This window comes from Lynx canadensis, chromosome D2 (assembly GCF_007474595.2).
Source record: "Lynx canadensis isolate LIC74 chromosome D2, mLynCan4.pri.v2, whole genome shotgun sequence".
NCBI lineage: Eukaryota > Metazoa > Chordata > Mammalia > Carnivora > Felidae > Lynx > Lynx canadensis.
The window spans coordinates 23,541,511-23,562,451 of NC_044313.2; positions in this window are offsets into that span (position 1 = coordinate 23,541,511).

The window sequence follows — 20,941 nt, forward strand, 5'->3', positions numbered from 1 at the left end:
GTAGACTGGGTGACTATAAATGTGGTTGAATTTAATTGTTGCAACCACCTTATGAATCAGCTAGCATAGACATCATTCTTCCTATTTTATCCCTATCATAAAGCAGAAATTTTTCAATTTTAGACATAACTCTTCTGTGGGAGTTGATTAACTGGTCATTATAAGTCTGTTTTCCTTGAGGCTGAAGTCAGCATGGCTAGCAGTCAGTAAGGGGAGATGTAAATCAAGTGGGGAATTCCAGACACAAAGAATCTAGGAAGATTCAACTCCCTCAATCTCACTGAGGGTGATGAGCTCTAGGAGAAATAGGCACCCTTCACCACAGGTGTGAATATACCTGCCCCAGGATTCAGATAAGGTGAGGAAGAAATCTGATTGTAGGTGGAGAACTCTGAGCCCATCTCACTGCCTCACTCTACAAGGTGGGCCAGCAGGATCAGTGACAACATGTTTGAGTTGCAACAACACCTACCTTACTGTGACCTGCAGACAATAAAGTAGCTGCTCCTTCACTTTTGCCTTCCAGATCTCATTAAATTGCTTTGTGGCCAACACTAATTCAGAGCCACATAGGGAAGAGGATTCTGGAAAATTAATCCCAGTTTAGCTAAGCTTACTTGTACAGAGCTACCATAGTTGCAGAGGTTCTGGATATTATTATACTCTCCTGAAGAGTGATTTTCATTCTGGCAGGTAATTAATACAATGGGAATTAAACTGCATATTCTGTCTCCTGGGTTTGGGAGACAGTTTCTTCAGTTTCTTCAACTGACTTCTTGGGTTCTTTCTGACTCCTGTGTTGTTCAGCAGTCAAGTTTGGGAAGATTTTATATATATCTCTTCAGTGTCTCCTTTCCTTCTAGGATCTCCCCAACTAACTTTTAGTCTTCCATACCAGTGATCAACTCTCCCCTTTGACATCTCAGGTCAGTTAGGGCGCTGATTTCTGCTACCTCAAGCCACCTCAATCTGAGATATTTCCTCAAAAAAGCACCAATAGGAAATACTCACCAGGCATAATTCCTGTCTTCCAAGGTAGTATTACCGACTGAATGCTTATATTTCCCCCAAATTCATATGTCGAAGCCCTAACCCTCAATGTGATGGCACTTGGAGGTGGAGCTCTTGGGAGTTAATCAGTTTTAGATGAGGTCATAGAATGGTGTTGCCATGATGGGGTTAGTGTCCTTATAAGAAAAGAGAGACTGGAACATGTTCTCCCTGAGCACACACAAAGAGGTCTTATGAGATAGCAGCCACACAAAAGCCAAGAGAAGAGACCTCAGAATGAACCTTGCTGGCACCTTGATCTAGGACTTCCCAGCCTCCAAAACTGTTAAAAAAAATCCTACTGCTAAAGCAACCTAATCTGTGGTATTTTGTTATGGTAGTCCAAGCAAACTGAGGCAGCGTTTGGTACCAAGAAGTGGGATACTACTGTAACAAATACCTAAAATTGTGGAAACAGCTTTGGAACTATATAAAGAGTAGGGGATGAAAGAGTTTTGGGGCACATGCTAGATATATGGACAGTAAGGGTAATTCTTTTTTTTTCAACATTTATTTTTTTTTTTTGGGACAGAGAGAGACAGAGCATGAACGGGGGAGGGGCAGAGAGAGAGGGAGACACAGAATCGGAAACAGGCTCCAGGCTCTGAGCCATCAGCCCAGAGCCCGACGCGGGGCTCGAACTCCCGGACCGTGAGATCGTGACCTGGCTGAAGTCGGACGCTCAACCGACTGCGCCACCCAGGCGCCCCTAAGGGTAATTCTGCTATTAGCTCAGATGGAGATGAGGAACACATTATTGGAAAGTGAAGGAAAGATAATCCTTATTATAAAGTGGCAAAGAAGTTGGCTAAACTGTGTTATTGTGTTTTTTTTTTTTTTTTAACGTTTATTTACTTTTGAGACAGAGAGAGACAGAGCATGAACAGGGGAGGGTCAGAGAGAGAGAGGGAGACACAGAATCCGAAACAGGCTCCAGGCTCTGAGCTGTCAGCACAGAGCCCAATGTGGGGCTAGACATGGGGCTCCAACTCACGGACCATAAGACCACGACCTGAGCCAAAGTGGGACACTTAACCAACTGAGCCACCCAGGAGCCCCACTGTGTTATTGTGCTTTATGGAAAGTAGAACTTATGAGTGGTGAAAATGGGTATTTGGTGGAAGAGTTTTCTGAGCACAGTGGTTGAAGGAGAGACTTGATTCCCCTTGACTTCTTATAGTAAAAGTGCAAGGAGAGAGAGAGAAGTGGATGAAAACCATTTTAAGCAAAAGGGAACCAGATCTTAAATATTTGGAAAATTCTCAACCTACCCATATGGCAAAACAAATAAGAAAGCATGTTTGAAAGAGAATTTCAAAGGTGTGTCGACTACCATTGAATAAAGAGTTCTGGGGTGTGGTACAGGGACTTAATCAGCTCTTTCAATAGAAGTCAGAAAGAGAGATGGGATCATATTAACAAAGCATTGACAGCTGGGACTAAACGAGATAGAGGTCTGGCAGAGGGTCACAAGAGCTTAAAGAATGGGCCTACCATGCCAAGCCATAGCCTTAATACTGCCACTCAGTAGGCCTGTAGGACAAAACATTGGACCAAAGAGGATTATTCTCTTTTTGTTTGTTTGTTTATTTTGAGTTAGAGAGCAGGGAAGGGGCAGAGAGAGAGGGAGAGAAAGAGAATCCTAAGCAGGTTCCGAATTGTCAGTCAGTGCAGAGCCTGACATGGGGCTTGAACCCACAAACTGTGAAATCATGACCTAAGCCAAAATCAAGGGTTGGATGCTTAACTGACTGAGCCACCCAGGCACCACCCCCTAAGAGAATTATTCTTGAACCTTAAGATCCAGTGGAATTTACCTTGCCAAGTTTTGGACTTACTGAAGACCTCTCACCTCTTCTTTCTTATTTTTCCTTTTTGGAATGGTATTGTCCGTTCTATGCCTGTCTTACCTTAAATATCTAGTGTTAAAGCCATTCATTCTATGGTATTTTGTTATGGCGGTCCAAGTAGACTAAGGTAGTCTCCACTCCATTTTTTGCCTTCAGACAGTGTGCTGTGCTTTGGGCTAGATTATATAATTATATATAAAATTATCTGCGGGAGACAGTGTAATTAAGCTATTCCAGCATTATGAGAAATCAGTGACATACTTTTTGATAGCAAAATATTGTTAAAAAGCGTGTCTCAAAAGTGTTCAATATATAACGCCTTTAGAAAATTCTGAATAGGGGTGCCCAGGTGGCTCAGTCAGTTGGACATCTGACTTCAGGTCATGATCTCGTGGTCCATGGGCTTGAGCCCACGTCAGGCTCTGTGCTGACAGCTGGGAGCCAGGAGTCTGCTTTGGATTCTGTGTCTCCCTCTCTCTCTTCCCCTCCCCCACTCATGCTCTGTCTCCCCCCATCTCTCAAAAATGAATAAATATTAAAATAGTTTTTAAAAAATTCTGAATAAACATTCATATATCCAAGGAGACAAAGATCTAGAAGGCTTTTCAGTAAAATATCAAGTGGTTGTATTACAGTGTGAACTTACGGGTATTTTTTTTCTATTTGCCTATCACATTTTCTGTTTTCTTACACTGATCATGTAATATTGTGTAGTTTGTAAAATATAGAATAATCTGGAAAAAAGATAAAAAACATAACGCTTATGTGTCAGTGAATATTTGTAATATTTTTGCCTTGATTTAAGACTACCCAAAAACAAATTAAGAATTTAGTTTTTATTGCTAATTTATATGCATGCAGTCATCTCATTCACTATTAAAAGTTAATAATTAAATCTAAAGTCGGCAATTCTGACAGTACTCACGATATTAGTGTTGGAATCAGCCTGAAGGTTTTATTTTGTCATCATGAAAACATGTATTTGCATATTAAATAATCTTTCTCAAATTAGTTTACTACAGAAGTGTTGGTATTTTTTGGCACTTTTTTTTTGTAGAACTTCAAATCTTTTTATTTATCTTTTTAAATATAATTTATTGTCAAGTTAGCTAACAGTGTATACAGTGTGCTCTTGGCATCAGGAGTAGATTCCCATGATTCATCCTTTACATAAAACACCCAGTGCTCATCCCAACAAGTGCCCTCCTCAATGCCCATCACCCATTTTCCCCACCCCCTCATCAACCTTCAGTTTGTTCTCTGTTTTTAAGAGTCTCTTATGGTCTGCCTCCCTCTCATTTCTTCTTAAAGACTAGAATTCCCATTTTTTAGATGGTCAAATAATTTTCTCTCTCCTTCTGTCTCTTGCCTTTTTTCCTTTCCTTCCTGTCTCTTCCTCTTTCATGCCTCTCATCTCCCTCCCCCTCTTTCCTTCCTCACAATATTTTCCAAGTTTATACTCCATGCCAAATACTGTGCTGGGCTCTGGAGATCCAGAGTTGAATAAACTCTAGTCTCCTAAGAAACCCATCTGGGAAGACAGACAAGTACATGTGCTATTACAACATGATGTGACAATATCTGAGACACAGGTATGCACAGGGGGTTGAGGAAAGCAGGGGAGACACTGAGAGTCTCTAGAAAATCCGGAGAGCAAAGGCTCTCCGTTTCTAAATGACTTTTATAAGAAAAGGTATGAAAAACACGTTCAGGTAGTGCACCTCCATTCTCTCCCTTACAGCTTCCTATTTAAATAATGATTTTTCATTTTAAGCTCTTTTTTAGCAGGTAGAGACAACAGAGAGCTGTTTTATATCAAGTGATAAATCAAAAGATTATTTTTACAGCAATCATAATTTATGTTTCAGAGTTTTTTCCTGTTTACTTTGATAAGTGCTGAAAGAACTCTTAAAAATACTGAAAGGCTTGGTTCAGTCATGATTAGGCCAATAGTGATGGAATCACATTTCCCCTCACAGTCTATGTCACCTATGTAGAACATGAGAAAAACTGGTAGCTTTTAGCTGATCAGAGATGTGTTAGTATCAAAATAACTTCAGTATTAGCATTTGGACTGAGCCTCATTTACAGAGACATAAAAATAAAGTTTTCCACAGTAATTTTAAATGCCTTATGGTGAAGTTGATTGATCTCCTACATTAGGCAGAAAAAAACCCTAAAATCCCCCAAGGAAACGCTTAACATGAATAAAAAAAACAAGGAATATTAATACACCGTGTCTGTGGGCCCTGCATATTTTATTTCTTTCATAGTTCATATAATGATCATTGGAAACATAGTGCCTTCATGCATATTTGAAATAAAACTCCCCTCTGACTTCCCGGGGTAAAGTGTGCACAGTAACAAATGCATTTAGCCTTTAAATGAACTTGATGTATCAAAAGTGATAGGCGCTTTACAACTAGTGATGGGCACAAGTCAGAAATTTGGGTGGGGGGGGGAGGAGGGGTGTCTGTAGATACAAGTTGGAATATTTTATCTGAAGCCATTTGATTCAGCATTATGGGGCTGATAGTCTCACAGGAACAGAAATTAACACATTCAGCAGCATTGCCACAATATAGAAGTTAACATTTGCTGGGCAAACGAGTTTTTGGTGTCAAACATAAAAGTAGGCCTTTTTTTTTTTTTTCTGGTGACCCACTGTAGAGACCCATGAGGAACCATCCATTTGAAATATTGTGAATTTTGAAAAGTGAATGTCAAAGATTAATTACCTCTAAGAGAATAGTACAGAGCATTTTTATGATTCATGCTGACAGAGAGGATATTATCCCCTATAATTTGAAAGGGGAAAAATGGTATTTCTTTGCATCTAGACAGGAGAAAAATCTTGAAAAATAAAGTTATTGTTTCATTTGATACACACATTTTTAAAGATATTTATCTTTAGATGAAGAAAGAGAGAGATGTCGTATTATCCCCACAGGTATTCTTTAATATATGAAAAATTAAAACAATTTATGTTTTATTCATGAAATGTATAAATTCAGTAAATACTAGCCTCTCTTCAATACTACCATTCATAGTGTCAACAATCTCAAAATGAAAAGCAGGCAGTCTCACTCTGACAAATTTCTGGAACCACAGAACACGGTTACATTCCCGCAGCCTCTGAGGGCCCCGTAGGTCCTCAAGGACTATAAGTTAGCCCAAATGGAGAAGTGCACAGGATATTAAAGAAGAAGCCGAGCTCAATTCCAGTCAGGAAAATTTATTCTCATAGTAACTCTTGCCACAATATTGGTTATTTTCCAGGCATGAGGGAAAGTTTGCCATGGTGCCATGTCTTGGTTCATCCCTAGTACTTATTGGTACATCATGATCTAGCTTGTAAAGGATTTCTGGAGACCTAAGGCTGTACTAGCTGATAGAGGAAACAGGCACCCTGCAAATCGCTGGAGGAAGACAGGAGATTCCTGCAACCCGCAGTGTAGCCTTGACTAACGAGGCAGTTCATTCAGAAAATGTACGGCGTCTTGAAGGTTCAATGGACTCAGGCAAGTGAGAAGAATAGGAGAAAAACATCAAGGTAGGGAAAGTAATCAGTCTTGGCTTTGGTACTGCTCAGGAATGGAGGGCTTGTGAGGACACACAGGGAAGAAAAATTAGAGCAGAGAAGAAGGAAACAGGTAGAGTGATTAAGAGCTTAGACTTTGGAAGAATGCAGCCCAAGCTTCAACTGCCTGCTTCACCTTGCTACTCATGTGGTTTGGGCACATCCCATAGCCCTTTTAACTTCCAGGATTTTATTCTCCATTTACATACTTGGCACATTTACAGTATCTTTTTCATAGGATTATTGTGAGGTTTAAAGTAAAATAACAATAGTAATAATGAAACTACATTACAGTACTTAATAATCATATATTTAACATGGTTATCAGTCCTGGCAAATATTATAATCTTTAAGGTCATTATTTTTATTAGGGTGCTACTTAGATTATATCAGCTCTGTTTTTATCTTTGCAGTACCCATTAGATGAGTCTACCTAATTGTCTAGACCTTTGCTTCTCATCACAGAAATAGCAGAGATTGACCAACTTGTCTCCAGGACCCCATCTAACAATCTATGACTTGGTCTACTTACAGACTGCACTTCTGAGGCTGAACAACTATGTACACATATTCACATAGAATCCTAAATTAGGGAACTTTATGTGAGGAATAGAAATGGGGAAATAAAACATAGAACAAAATAATTACGGAGAGAACATAATGACAGAAAGGGCCCGTAAAAATCCCTATTTCCAAAGTCTGTTTTTACACGTATGCTTTCCCCAAGAGACTGCCCAAATGCAATTTAGAGAGACACTGAATTGGATTCGGAAAGTTGAGTGTTTTATGAATTTTTGTCTCTAAGTGACATATGCCTTTCTGCAAAATCAGAAAATAGATTTGTTCAGTGCTTGGAGTGGAGTATTACTGATGTAATTGGGTAAGGCTGGCAAAATATGTTCAGTTTTAGTTGATGACACTGAATAAATCTCCTGTCAGGAATAAATTGAGTATCCGTGGAAGCTTCAATGTACCCGTGCACACAGACCAGCACAGAAATCTGAGAGCTTGATCTGATTTTCTCATAGAGATTCAAAAACATTACAAAAATGGACTCAAATGTAGAGGAAAATGCAACTGTTGAAACTCAGTGGTTTATAAGACAACAGCTTCCTTCTGGAAATGAAAAAGGAACCCGTTGGAACTGGTTGCATGCGTGAGCTGGTGTGCAATGCTATGACATCCAAGTTTACTGCTAAGCCTCATTCCCTTTGGATCTCATATTAAACCTAATTTGAGAAAGTTTCAACTAGAATAGAAGGTGCTGCTGCCCAGGAGATGGGAGGAGCTTTAAAATCTCTAAATCTATCGGCTGTAACTGATAGGACTAACTAGCTACTGGGATGGCGTGGTTGACATGACACTTGAAGCAATGATCACCAGTTTTTAACCTACAAAATAGCCTATAGCTCAGAAAGAGAGAGCATCAAATACAGACTAAAATATTAAAGATATTCCTGGTATTTCTTGCCCAAAGTGACACAATTCCCAATGCATTTGCTTTGACTACATTTACAAAGGATGATGGTAAGATGGTCAGAATTTTATTTTCACAAACTCCTAAGAAAACTGAGGATGTACTGGGACTTGTGATTGACAAATAATAGCCATTACTTAAAAGGGGATTTTAATACACGAGGAAAGATCCAGACTGATAATGCAGGACTTAAAAGGCTCACAGTGATCCCTGGTTTATGATGCAAGCAGCAATAACTCTTCACGGGACTTATGAATCCATGCTAACTATTTTCATTCCAATGCGAGCGTGTGCGCGCGCGCACACACACACACACACACACACACACACACGGTCGCTGTAATTTGAACTAAAAGAAAAAGTCAGGATGCTTTTCAATCCTCAAGAATGTCTGTTTATATTGGTCACTATACTGGAGAAGAAGCGTTGGAGTTTATGTCTAATTGTCTCAGAGTAGGGACCACTCCCTCTATTAAACATACCTTGACAGATACATTCATATCTGAGCTCAGAGAAACAAGAGGCTTTTTCTAATTTCCAGTATCTCAAATGGAAAGAATGGAGCATGTGAAGTACATTGATCTTTATCAGGCTGTATCATTTACCAGGTGATTGACTTTGAGCTAATCAATCTGTCTCATTTAGCTTTCATTGCCTGACCTGTAAAGAGTAAAATTCAAATGTGTTAAACAAGCCCGTTGTCCATGAAAGACTGTTGTAAGGCATAAGTATAGAGGGCAGCAAAGTATAGAGTTTAATTGCCTAAGACCTAGCATAAAACCACATGGGTTTAAATCTAAACTCCACTGCATAAAAGCAATGCAATTTATGTTTTCCAGTTTCTAGATGTATGTATTTTTTAATGTTTGTTTATTTTGAGAGAGAAAGAGAAAGATAATGAGTGGGGGAGGGGCAGAGAGAGAGAGAGAGAGAGAGAGAGAGAGAGAATTGCAAGCAGTCTCTGCACTGTCAGTACAGAGCCCGACACAGGGCTCAACCTCACAAACTGTGAGATCATGACCTTAGCAGACAAGAGTCAGATGCTCAACCAACAGAGACACCCAGGTGGCTAGAGGTATACTCTAGAGGTATAGGTATACTCTAGAGCTACTTTATTCAAGTAGATGGTTAAATTTAGCTGTAGGATGAGAGTTAAGAGTCTCAGGTATTAACAGAAAAGCAGCACAGGTATAGGGGAGAGTATCTATTGATGGCAATGCAAAAATTCCCTCTTTTAGAATTAATCTTCCATTACAGAAGACAGAAAGGTTTTATTTATTTATTTTTTATTTTTTAATGTTTGTTTATTTTTGAGACAGAGAGAGAGCATGAACGGGGGAGGGTCAGAGAGAGAGGGAGACACAGAATCTGAAGCAGGCTCCAGGCTCTGAGCTGTCAGCACAGAGCCTGATGTGGGGTTCAAACTCACAGACAGTGAGATCACGACCTGAGCCAAAGTCAGAGGCTCAACAGAGTGAGCCACACAGGCACCCCCAGAGATGTTTTAATATTAAGAATATCAATGACAGTAATAGCAAATATTGCAGCACTTACAGTGGCAGAACCTTTTCTCCTAAGCACTTATAAATATCAACTCTCATAGACCCCAGGGACTCACAATCAGAACTCTCATTTTACAAAAGAAGAAATAGAGACAGCAAGATTTAAGGTTACTTGCCCTGAGTCGCACAGCTAGTAAGTGACAAAGTTGGTATTTGGACAAAAGTACTTTGGCTCCAAATTATGTGTTCCTACTCACACATAATACAGCTTTTCATAATACAATAAATGGAATAATACTCTCATTATCAACAAAACATCAACAGCAGCACTGGATGTATGTTATGTGCCAACAAGACCAAGCACCGTTCTAAATGGGCTTTGCAAATATTATCTTATCTAAACCTCATAAAAAATGAGCTAATACTATATACAATTTAAAAATTAGGAAAGTGCACCAGATAGAGGCTAAGTAATGTACCCAAAATCATAGTTAGATAGAGGCAGAATCAGGTTCAAAGTAAAATGTATTGCATTCTCGGTAGAGAAATACGGGATATTCTAATGTTAAAGAACTTATCTTACTCTTGGTTTAATAGTAGCTGAGTTATCTTAGATTCAGGAAGGGAAAGGGAATTTTTGAAGTTTTACATATTATGTAAAACCTTTTACTACTTTTGTTTACTACAAAAAACAAATTATTAAAATAATTCTTATTGCAAAGATTTTCTTTTTTACTTTACAAGATATTTTATAATTTTTAATATTTAATATGCATTTCAAATAGCTTTCATACACGCTGTGTGGGACAAGTGAAATTTCATATTTTTTTTTCTGGCATGGATATTCAACAATCTAGTACTATTTGCTCCAAGTTTATGTTTCCCCATTGAATTTCCTTAATCATATATATCCATGTCTATTTTTGGATTCCCTGTGTCAACACCATCCTGTATTATGGTAGCTTTATAGTAAACCATGAAATTTGTAGTGTACTTTCTCCAAATTTTTTCTTTATTTTCAAAATTGTTTTGACTATTCTAGGTCCTTTCCATTTTCATATGCATTTTAAAAGTAGTGTGTCAATTTCTTACAAAATACCTACTCAGATTATGAGTAGGATTGTCTTAGAACTATAGACCAATTTGGGGAGAATGGAAATCCTAACATTGTTTTACTAACCATGAATATTTTATAAAGACAGACACCCCTTGTTTTATTGTGTCTTGCTTGATTGCACTTTGAGAATATTATATTTCTTACAAATTGAAGGTTTTTGGCAATCCTGCATCAAGCATTTATTGATGCCATTTCCCAACAGCATTACCTCACTTTGTGTCTTTGGGTCATATTTTGGTAATTCTCACAATATTTCAGACTTTTTCATTATTATTTTATGGTGATCTGTGGTAAGTGATTATGACTCACTAAAATCTCAGATGATGATCGTTAGCGTTTTTAAGCAAGAAAGTATTTAAAATATATCTTTTTTTTAAAAGACGTAATGCTACTGTGCACTTAATAGGCTACAGTATAGTATCAACCTGTATTTTACATGCACTGGGAAGCCAAAAATATTCATTTGACCCACTTAATTGCAGTGGTCTAGAACTGAACTTGCTAGTTCTCTGAGATATGTCTGTATTATTCTATCTAAGTCACCTTTGTAAGGGTCTTTGGTGGTTCTGTAAAATCTAGAAATGATTTTTTTTTATTTCTGTGAAAAATATAATTGGGATTTTGATAGGGATTGAATTGAATCTATAGATGATTCTGGGTAGTATAGACATTTTAACATTATTTATTCTTCCCATCCATGAACACAAGATACCTTCCATTTGTTTGTGTCTTCTTCAGTTTCTTTCAGTAGAATCTTATGGTTTTCAGTGTATAGATATTTCACCTTGGTTAAATTTATTCTTAAGTATTTCGTTGTTTTTCATGGTAGTATGAATGGGATTGTTTTATTTCTTTTTTAGGTATTTCATTGTTAGTGTAAGAGAACACAACCAATTTCAGTTTGTTGATTTTATATTCTGCAAATTTACTTGAATTTGTTGATTTGTCTTAATAAGTGTGTGTGTGTGTATGTGTAGTCTAGGATTTTTTATATATGAGATCATATCACCCGCAAAAAGACAACTTTACTTCTTCCTCTATGACTTGAATGTATTTATCTCTTTATCTAGTCTGATTGTCCTTCCTAGGATTTCCAGTATTATGTTGAATAACAGTAGTGAGAGCTAACACCCTTGTCTTGTGCCTGATCATATAGGAAAGCTCTCAAACTTTAAACACAGAGTATAACTGTGGACTTGTAACCAGTCTTTACTATATTCCTTCTATAATCAATTTGTTCAAAGTTCTTATCATAAAAAAATTGTATTTTGTCAAATTCTTTTTCTGCATCTATTGAGATGATCATATGATTTTTCTTTTATTCTATTAATATGGAATATCACATTAATTTATTTGTGTATTATTGAACCATCCTTATAACCTAGGGATAAAGCCCACTTCATCATGGTGTTCATATACCTTTTAATGTGCTGTTTAATTCAATTGCTAATATTTTATTGATAATTTTTATATGAATATTCCTCAGGGATACTGTTCAACAAGTTTTCCTGTAGTGTCTTTATCTGGCTTTGGACATGAGGAAATTCTGGCCTTGTACAATGAATTTGGGAGTGTTCTTAATTCTTTAAACTTTTTGAAAAAGAAAAATTGGCATTGGGGTGCCTGAGTGGCTAAGTCAGTTGGGTGACTGACTCTTGATTTCAGTTCAGGTCATGATGTCACAGTCATGGGATGGTCATATGATTGAGCCCTGTGTCAGGCTCTGTACTGAGAATGAAGCCTTCCTGGGATATTTTCTTTTTCTTTCTCCCTCCCTCCCTCCCTCCCTCTCTCTCCCCTTACCCCACTCATGCCCATTCTATTAAAATAAATAAAATTAAAAAAAAGAAAAATTGGTATTAAGTCATCTTTAAATGTTTAGAATTCACCACTGAAACTGACTGGTCCTGGACTTTTCTTTGTTGGGAGATTCTCAATTACTGATGCAATCTCCATACGCATTATCATTCTGTGTAGATTTTCTCTTCCTTCAAGATTCAGTCTTGATCATTTGTATGTTTGTAGGAATTTACCTACTTCTGGGTATCCAATTTGTTGGCATATAATGTTCATAGTGCTCCCTTCTGATCCTGTGTGTTTCTGTACCAGTTGTAATGTCTCCTCTCTCATTTCTAAGGGTTGGTCATTTGTAAAAACCTTTTCATATGACCAACTCTTAGTCTCATGATCTTTTCTACTGTTTTTCTGGTCTAGATTTCTTCCATGATTATTGTTAGTTCCTCCTTTCTGCTAATTCTGGGGTCATTTATTCTTCTTTTTCTAGTTCTTTGAGGTTCAAAGTCAGATTGTTTATTGGAGATCTAGTTTTTTACTAATATAGTTATTTCTTGCTGTAAACTTAGCTCTTAGAACTGCTTTTGACACATCCTACTAGTTTTGATATGTTTTGTTTCTATTTTTATTTGTTTTAGATCATTATTCCTTCTGATTTCTTCTTTGATTCATTGATTGTTCAGGAGTATGTTGTTTAACCTCCATATATTAATATATATTTTTAATTTCCTTTGTTGTTGATTTCTATATTAAAACTATTGTATTTGGAAACGATATTTGGTTTGATCAATCTTCTTACATTTCCTAAGACTTGTCTTGTGGCCTAACATGTGATATATCCTGGAGCATGTTCCACGTGTACTTGAGAAGAAATGTGCATTCTTTTGCTATTGTAATGGAATGTATTATACATATATTGAGTCATTTTCTTCTGGAGTATGTTTTAAATAAAACATTTATTACTTGATTTTCTGTCTAGATGATGTATTCACTGCTGAATGTATTATGTCGCTGTTCCCTACTATTATTGTATTGTCTATTTCTCCAGATCTGTTAGTATTTGCTTAATATATTTAAGTGCTCTGATTTTGGTTGAGTGTATTTTTATGGTTGTTCTAACTTCCTGATGAGTTGATTCTTTTATATAATGACCTTCTTTCTCTCTTATTAACATTTTGTGGTTTATGCTATATTTTATCTGACAGAAGTACAACTACCTCTGCTATCTTTTGGTTTCCACTTGCATGGAATACCTTTGCTCATCCTTTGAATTTGATCCTACGTGTGTCCTTACAGTGAAGTGAGTCTCTTGTAAGCAGCATATAGTTGGTTCTTTGTTTTGTTTTGAACCTGCCACACTGTATCTTTGGTGTGGAGAATTGAATCCATTTGTATTTAGAGAAATTACTGATGTGTAAGGATTTACTAATACCAACTAATTAATTGTTTTCTGGCTGTTTTATAGTTCCATTGTTCCTTTTTTCTTCTTTTGCTCTCTTCCTGTGTGAATTGGTGATATCCTAAGATTCTATGCTCTAATTCTCTTATTGCTTTCTTTTATGAATCTACTATAGGTTTTACCTCTTTATATACTATAAATTCATTAGCAAACTGTTGTAGCTGTGGTTATTTTTGATGCTCTTGTCCTTTAACCTTTATGCTATAGCTAATTGTTTAACACACTATCATATTAAAGTACTAGATTTTTCTGAATTTGATTATTATATTTTCCTTTATAGTACCTTGTTTATTTTCTTATTTTCATGTTACTAAATAGTGTCTTTCCATTTCAGCTTGAAAATCTCATTTTAGTATTTCTTGAAAGGCAGATGTAGTGGTAATTTCCCTAAGCTTTTGTTTTTGTAGGAAAGTCTTCATTTCTCCTTTATATCTCAAGGATAACTTTGCCAGACAGAATATTCTTGGTTGGTGTTTTTTTTTTTTCTTTCAGCACTTTGAATATATGATCCTAGTCTCTGCAGGCCTATAAAGTTTCTTCTGAGAAATCTGCTGATACCCTAATGAGGGTTCCTTTGTAGCTTACGATATTGTTTTCTCTTTTATTATAATATGTCTTGGAGAAGATCATTTTGGATTCACATAATAGGGTTATCTATTAACTTCATGAATTTGGATGTTCAAATCTCTTCCCCAAGTATGGGAAGTTCTCAGATATTATTTCTTTTAATAATCTTTCTTTTCCCTTCTCCCTCTCTTCTCTTTCTGGAACTATAATTATTCAGGTTTTTTTTTTAACAGTGTCTCATAGATCAGAAAATCTTTCTTAACTCTCTTTGTTCTTTTTTCTTTGTTTTCCACTGACTAGGTTATTTAAGTTTCCCATTTTCTATCTCAATGATTCTTTGTTCCAATTGGTTTGTTCTGCTGTTGAGGTTGCCTACAGCATTTTTCACTTCATTTATCGAATACTTCAGCTCTAGAAGTTGTTTGGTTCTGATTTCTTTAACTTTGTTTAATTCCTCATTTTGATTATATATTATTTTCCTGATTTCCTTGAATTGTCTTTCTGTGTTTTCTTGTAACTCAATTAATTGCCCTAAAACAGCAATTTTGGATTCTCCATGTCTTTGAATTCAGTTACTGGAAGATTATGTACTCTGTTGGTGATTTAGGATTTCCTTGATTTTTCATGTTCCTTGAATGTTTATGTTGCTGGTTTGTTTTTTGTTTGTTTATTTTGTTTCGTTTGCACTTGGAGCAGTAATCACCTCCTCCAATCTTTGCTAACTACCTTCAGGGTAGAAGTAATATTCATGGGTCCTGCTATAGATTCTGAGGCTTTCTCAGACCTTGTATGGATTCAACTCTCCCAAGCTTCTTGCTCTCTTTCATAGAAGAAAGGTCTTCTCCTGATCCTAGAACATACCAGGATGGCTGCTGATAGCCCCTCACTTGGTTTCCTGAAGGTTACACCGTATCTCAAGTTTGTGGATTCACTTTTGCCACAGACTCTGCCTTGTTTTCTGCATATGCTTCCTAGCCTTTTACCAGGTCTTGCTCTGAACACAACTCATAGGAGTAGGACACAGGGAGACTACCTGTGTAAGAGTTTTGTGGGTTTAGTACATAGTATGCTGGAGGTGCCCAAGGTCCATCTGAGTGGATTCACAGGTGAAATTTTCCCTAAATCTTGTGGGTGGACTTCCTGACAGAGCCCAGATTGCAGTCAGCAAGAACCACATCCCTTTAATGCCCTCTGGGAAGTTTATACACCGGTCTTGCAATCTGCTTTCTCCCCTAGTCATGGAGCTCCCGATTTAACACTCTGAATGTTGTGAAAGACAAGTGAGTTTCTTTGACATCATCCCACATAGCTAGGGAAGATAGGCATTTATCCACTTGTTCTTCCTTTCCATTGTGGGAGAAATCACAGGCTGTCTCACTTAGCTCTATCCTGTGTCACCTCGGAGAAGGGGTAATGTTTGTAAAGGCATATATCTGCTAGAATTCACTGCTGACACTATCTGAGCCTGAGGTTTTCTCAATAAGATTATTATTCTAAATGCAATGTTTTTGATAAATAGAGGGTTATTCAAATTTCCTATTTCCTGTGACATTAGTTTTAATTATTTGTGTTTCTCAAGAAATGTATCCATTTAAGTTACTTTTTTATCCATTTAAGTTATCCTTTTAAGTTAATTAGTTACTTTTATATAAAGTTGTTTATGAACCTTTTATACTTTTAATATTTATTGGATCTGAAGAGATATCACCTCTCGCAACTCAATAATGTAATTTTGAGTTTTCTATTTTTCCTTGAAAATAGTGGATGTGAATTTTTAATATTTAAAGAGTAAGTAATATATAGAATTTCTCTACACTTTTTTCTGTCATTATTTTATTGATTTATGATATTTATTATTCCTTGCATTCTACTTATCTTGGACTTCATTTGGTCCTTTTTCTATGCTTCCCATGGAGAAAATAGAGATCATGGATTTTACACTGTCTTGTTTTTCTCAAATACATCTTTGGGACTGTAAATTTCCCTTTCAGCTCTATTCTAGTTTCAGTTATAATTTTGATATTACTGTGTTATATTATCATCCAGTTTTAAACATTGTTTTTTTTAATTTTTTTCTCCCTATATCCATTGTTTAAAAACCTGTTAATTAAAAAAATTATGATATTTTATACTATTTTATTTACTTCTGATTTATAATTTTATACAGTTTTAGTTGGAGAAAATACTTCATAATGTTGCAGTTTTTGAATTTATAGAGATTTGTTTTATGGTTCATTATATGGACTGTTTCAGTGAATGTTCTGTGAACACTTAAATTATCTCTATATCCTACAATTGTTGAGTATTTTGTTCTGTAAATGTCAATTAGGTCACATTGTTTGTCAGTGTTTATCCCTCCTGTATTCACTACGGTATTTGTTCTGGTCATTTTATTAATTACTGAGAGAGGGAAGTTAAAAATCATTATAATTTTTAATGTTTTTTCTCCTGTTAGTTTCTTTCATGTTTCTCTTCAACTACTTTGAAGCTCTGTTATTAGATGTGAATACAATTAGGATCTTATATCATCCTGATTTCTCTTATCATTATGAAATTTTATTAATTATGATTAGTCAAATTTTTGTCCTGAAATCTATTTTGTCAGATATCGATATAGCCATGCTAACTTTGTACACTTATGAAGTCAGCATGGCTTTATCAGGTATACAGATTTTTTATTTTTACAACCTATCTGCATCTTTCTATCTAAAGTGTGTCTCTTATAGACACGTCTGTTTTTTGTCATTTTATTTTTACTCAGTTCAATAATTTCTAACCTCTACCTATAATCACTCAATTATAATTTTTCTTTCATTAACATTTAATATAATTATGAACATAGATGGGTTTAAGTCTACATCTTACTATTTTATTTCTCTTTGTCCTTTTTCTTTTTTTTTCTTTTCTTGTGTGTGATTACTCTAGAGCTAACAATATGAATCTTCAACTTATTAAAATCTACGTAGACTTAATATTTTATCTTAAACTTTACATATTACAGTTCCTAATCATATTTCACAGTGTTTCCTTCACAAATATAATAAACACTGTTAAGGAAATGAAAAAGCAAGTTACATCAAAAAACAATAATGACAGCAGCAGTAGCAACAACAACAACGCGTCTATCTGACAAAGGAATTGTATCTAGGATATATAAAGAAATCATAGACTCTGGGGCGCCTGGGTGGCTCAGTTGGTTAAGCGTCCGACTTAGGCTCAGGTCATGATCTCGAGGTTTGTGAGTTCAAGCCCTGCGTAGGGCTCTGTGCTGACAGCTCAGAACCTGGAGCCTGTTTCGGATTCTGTGTCTCCCTCTCTCTCTCTGACCCTCCCCCATTCATACTCTGTCTCTCTCTGTCTCAAAAATAAATAAACGTTAAAAAGAAATCATAGACTCAATAAGAAAACAATCCAAGGAAATTATGTGCAAATAATTTGAACAGATACTTCACCAAAGAAGATATATGGTTGGCAAATAAGCACATGAAAAGAAGATACTCAACATAAGTAGTCATTAGAGAAATACAAATTGAAACTGTAAGATACAACTACAAGTCAATTATGCTGGCTAAAATGGAAAAGAATGCAAATGTTACCAAGTTTTGGCAAGAATTGCTCAAAAGCAATTGCTCCACAGCAAAAGAAACCCTCATACACTGTCCGTGGGATTGTAAAACAATATGCCACTTCGTAAGGTAGCTGCTGATGAGGTCAGTCATCTTAGATAAGCCTTCTATACCCTCCACGCCCAATTAAAATGTACTTGCTGAAAACTTTTTTCCTCCAATTCACTTTAGTATTCCCAATTGCACAATCTCATCCTCGGCACAAAAACCCATTTTTTTCTTTTGAAAATCGGCTCATTTGCACCGGAAACTGAATCACTAGTGATTTTTTTTTTCTTTCATTTTAGGATTAGGAAGAACTCAGTCTTTAAAGCACAATGCCTTATCTCAGTCCTCTTGAAGGAAAGGAAACTGGATATCTTGCTTGTGGAAGTGGGAGTACTTTCCCCTTCCCTGCCCTTAGAATGCTTTTGCTTTTTTTTTTTTTTTTTTTTTTTTTGGTAAGGACAACAATGGTAACAACAGCAAGTGCTGCTGTATTAAAACCAGATAGAATGTTAATGTTTTTCTACAGAAACATTTACATTTTAAAATAATGTGACTTTCCTTAGACATAATTTTATAAGGAAGGTGGAAATTATCACTTTTGGAGATCTAGTTCGCCTTTGGATGTAAGGTATCTGGAGTGCCTTAATACAGTTCCACCGAGGATAAAGGAAATATACTAGATGCCTTATATGTTTATTTCAAATATAAGAGTTCTAAGGTATAGATTTTAACTATTACACTGTTTTAAGGATCATAGTATAGAAAATATTTTTGATGTCTCAGTAACTAGGAAGAACTTGATGAGAATAACAATTTCTGATCTAAGTTGAAATTCCTTAAAACTCCTCTTGGGGCAGTAATCAAACTTGGTACACAAGTATCACAGCACCCTATGGCAACCTGACTAGAGTTTAGTCTTGGGGAAGAAAGCAGACAATTGTTAGTGTGCTGTCAGTGATGAATGCAACCATGAGTAAGAGCACCCCCGTGTAAGAATTTTGTGGGAGCTGTAGTTTAAGAAAAAAAAAATTGAAAACATCTCCTGAACAGGTTGGGAACAGATTCAAGTAAAGCATCTGATGAAATGTAATTTTTTTTTTTTAAATCAGCTGTTCCATAGGTGTCTTAGCCTAAGTTCCTCCAAAGTGGGACCTGAGGCAAAGATGTGCATTCAAGTATATTTTCTCCCTTGGGGGAAAACGGCTTGATATCCAAGGAGCAGGAGCAAAGGACAAAAGAAGTTCTATTAGAAAGATGAAAAGCTTTATATGGCGTTCCCTCATTGTATCTCTTTGTGAAAAAAAAAAACATTTACTACTTTTTCCCTCTACACAATGTAGAAATTTTCATATTTTGAGTGCCCCATAGGGAAACTTGGGTTTTATTTATTGGTGTACTACATAATTGTTGCTTTGTCCAGCCTAAATAGCAATACATTTTCTCATCTCTATGATTTTGGACAAATCTAAAAATATATTTATGTTAGATTTGGAATTTCTCAACCGACAAAAGCTTCCCAATGACATTATCTGCATTAAAAATATTTCCTTGAAAGCATCGTTCATATTAGTCCATCTGATGCTCTGCAAATGTATCTTATTTTGTCAGGGAATTTCAGCTTCCATTTTTATGAAACACAATAAATTATACATACAACATGTTTCATATCCATATAGCCAGAGAGTAAACCTGTCACCATCCAATTGAAAACAGGTCCCTGATTGATATAGTACTTTTCCGAGTAGTCTCCATGAAGTGACTGACCCTCTGTGACTCAAAAATCTGTGCATCTCAGCAATGATTATTCATCTGTACATGCACCCATTTTATAGGGCATTATTGTTTTTGTGTTTGATTTAATTCAATAAATCTATAGTGAATATATTCTCTGCACCAGTAACTCTGCTTGTCTCTGAGGATGAGATTAAGAAGACATGACTTGTCCTTACAGAGCTCACAATCTAATGAAAAAAATCAAAGATACATTCTTATAATACAAGCAAAGCTAGAATAGAGCCAAATAATAAATTCCAGGAAAGCTAACTAAGGTAAAAACCAAGTTTGCCTGAAGGTAAGGGAGAATGGGATATTTTATACAGGGAGGAAAACAGGAGGTAACACTGAACTGGGTATCAAACATTAAGTTGCAGTTTGCCAGATGGACACGTGACAGAGGAGATTCAGATTTTTCTGAGATAGAATAGGATAGGCATAAATACACTGGGATGTCAAATGAACTTCTGTGTTTGGGAAATGTGAAGTATATCCACTAAGAATGGATGGGGGAAAAATAAGTGAGGAAGAATAAGAAGGAACAAACGTAGTTATAAACGGCACTGAATTTCATGTCAAAGATCTGGAATTTTTCATGAGTATATACCAGGAGATGTTAGAAATGGCACGTAACCTGCCAAGCACACCATTATAATCAGATGCTTTCCTCATAGAACCTGTAAAGCCTTTTTTCACTATAACCCCTAGTCTTCCAAAAATTTACGAATAAGCCACAAAAACTCTGGATTTTACTCTTGGGAGGAAGAGAGAAACTTCAATGGGCAGCAGTAGGCTTGTGAATACCAAACTGCGCCACTGACCAGTATCATTTTTGTCATGGGGGGCAGGGGCAGGAATAACTAACTGTCCCTGTCCAGTGGAGTAAAATAGTGGTCTTATAGCAGCAAACACTACCATTATTTATTCTATATTCTTAAATGGAAATAAAGAGATTCCAGCACTTGGGTGTACAATGGATCTAACTAGTTCTTGGAAAAAGAAAGCTTGTAAGCAGATTTACCCAGAAGGAGTGGGAGAGAGTGAGAACAAAGACATAAAATCAGTGAACAAATGCATGAGCTCTATCAGGGGAGTCTGTTTCCCTCTGAATGCTGTATCTGCATTAAATGCACATTGATGACAAATGGAATACCTCCA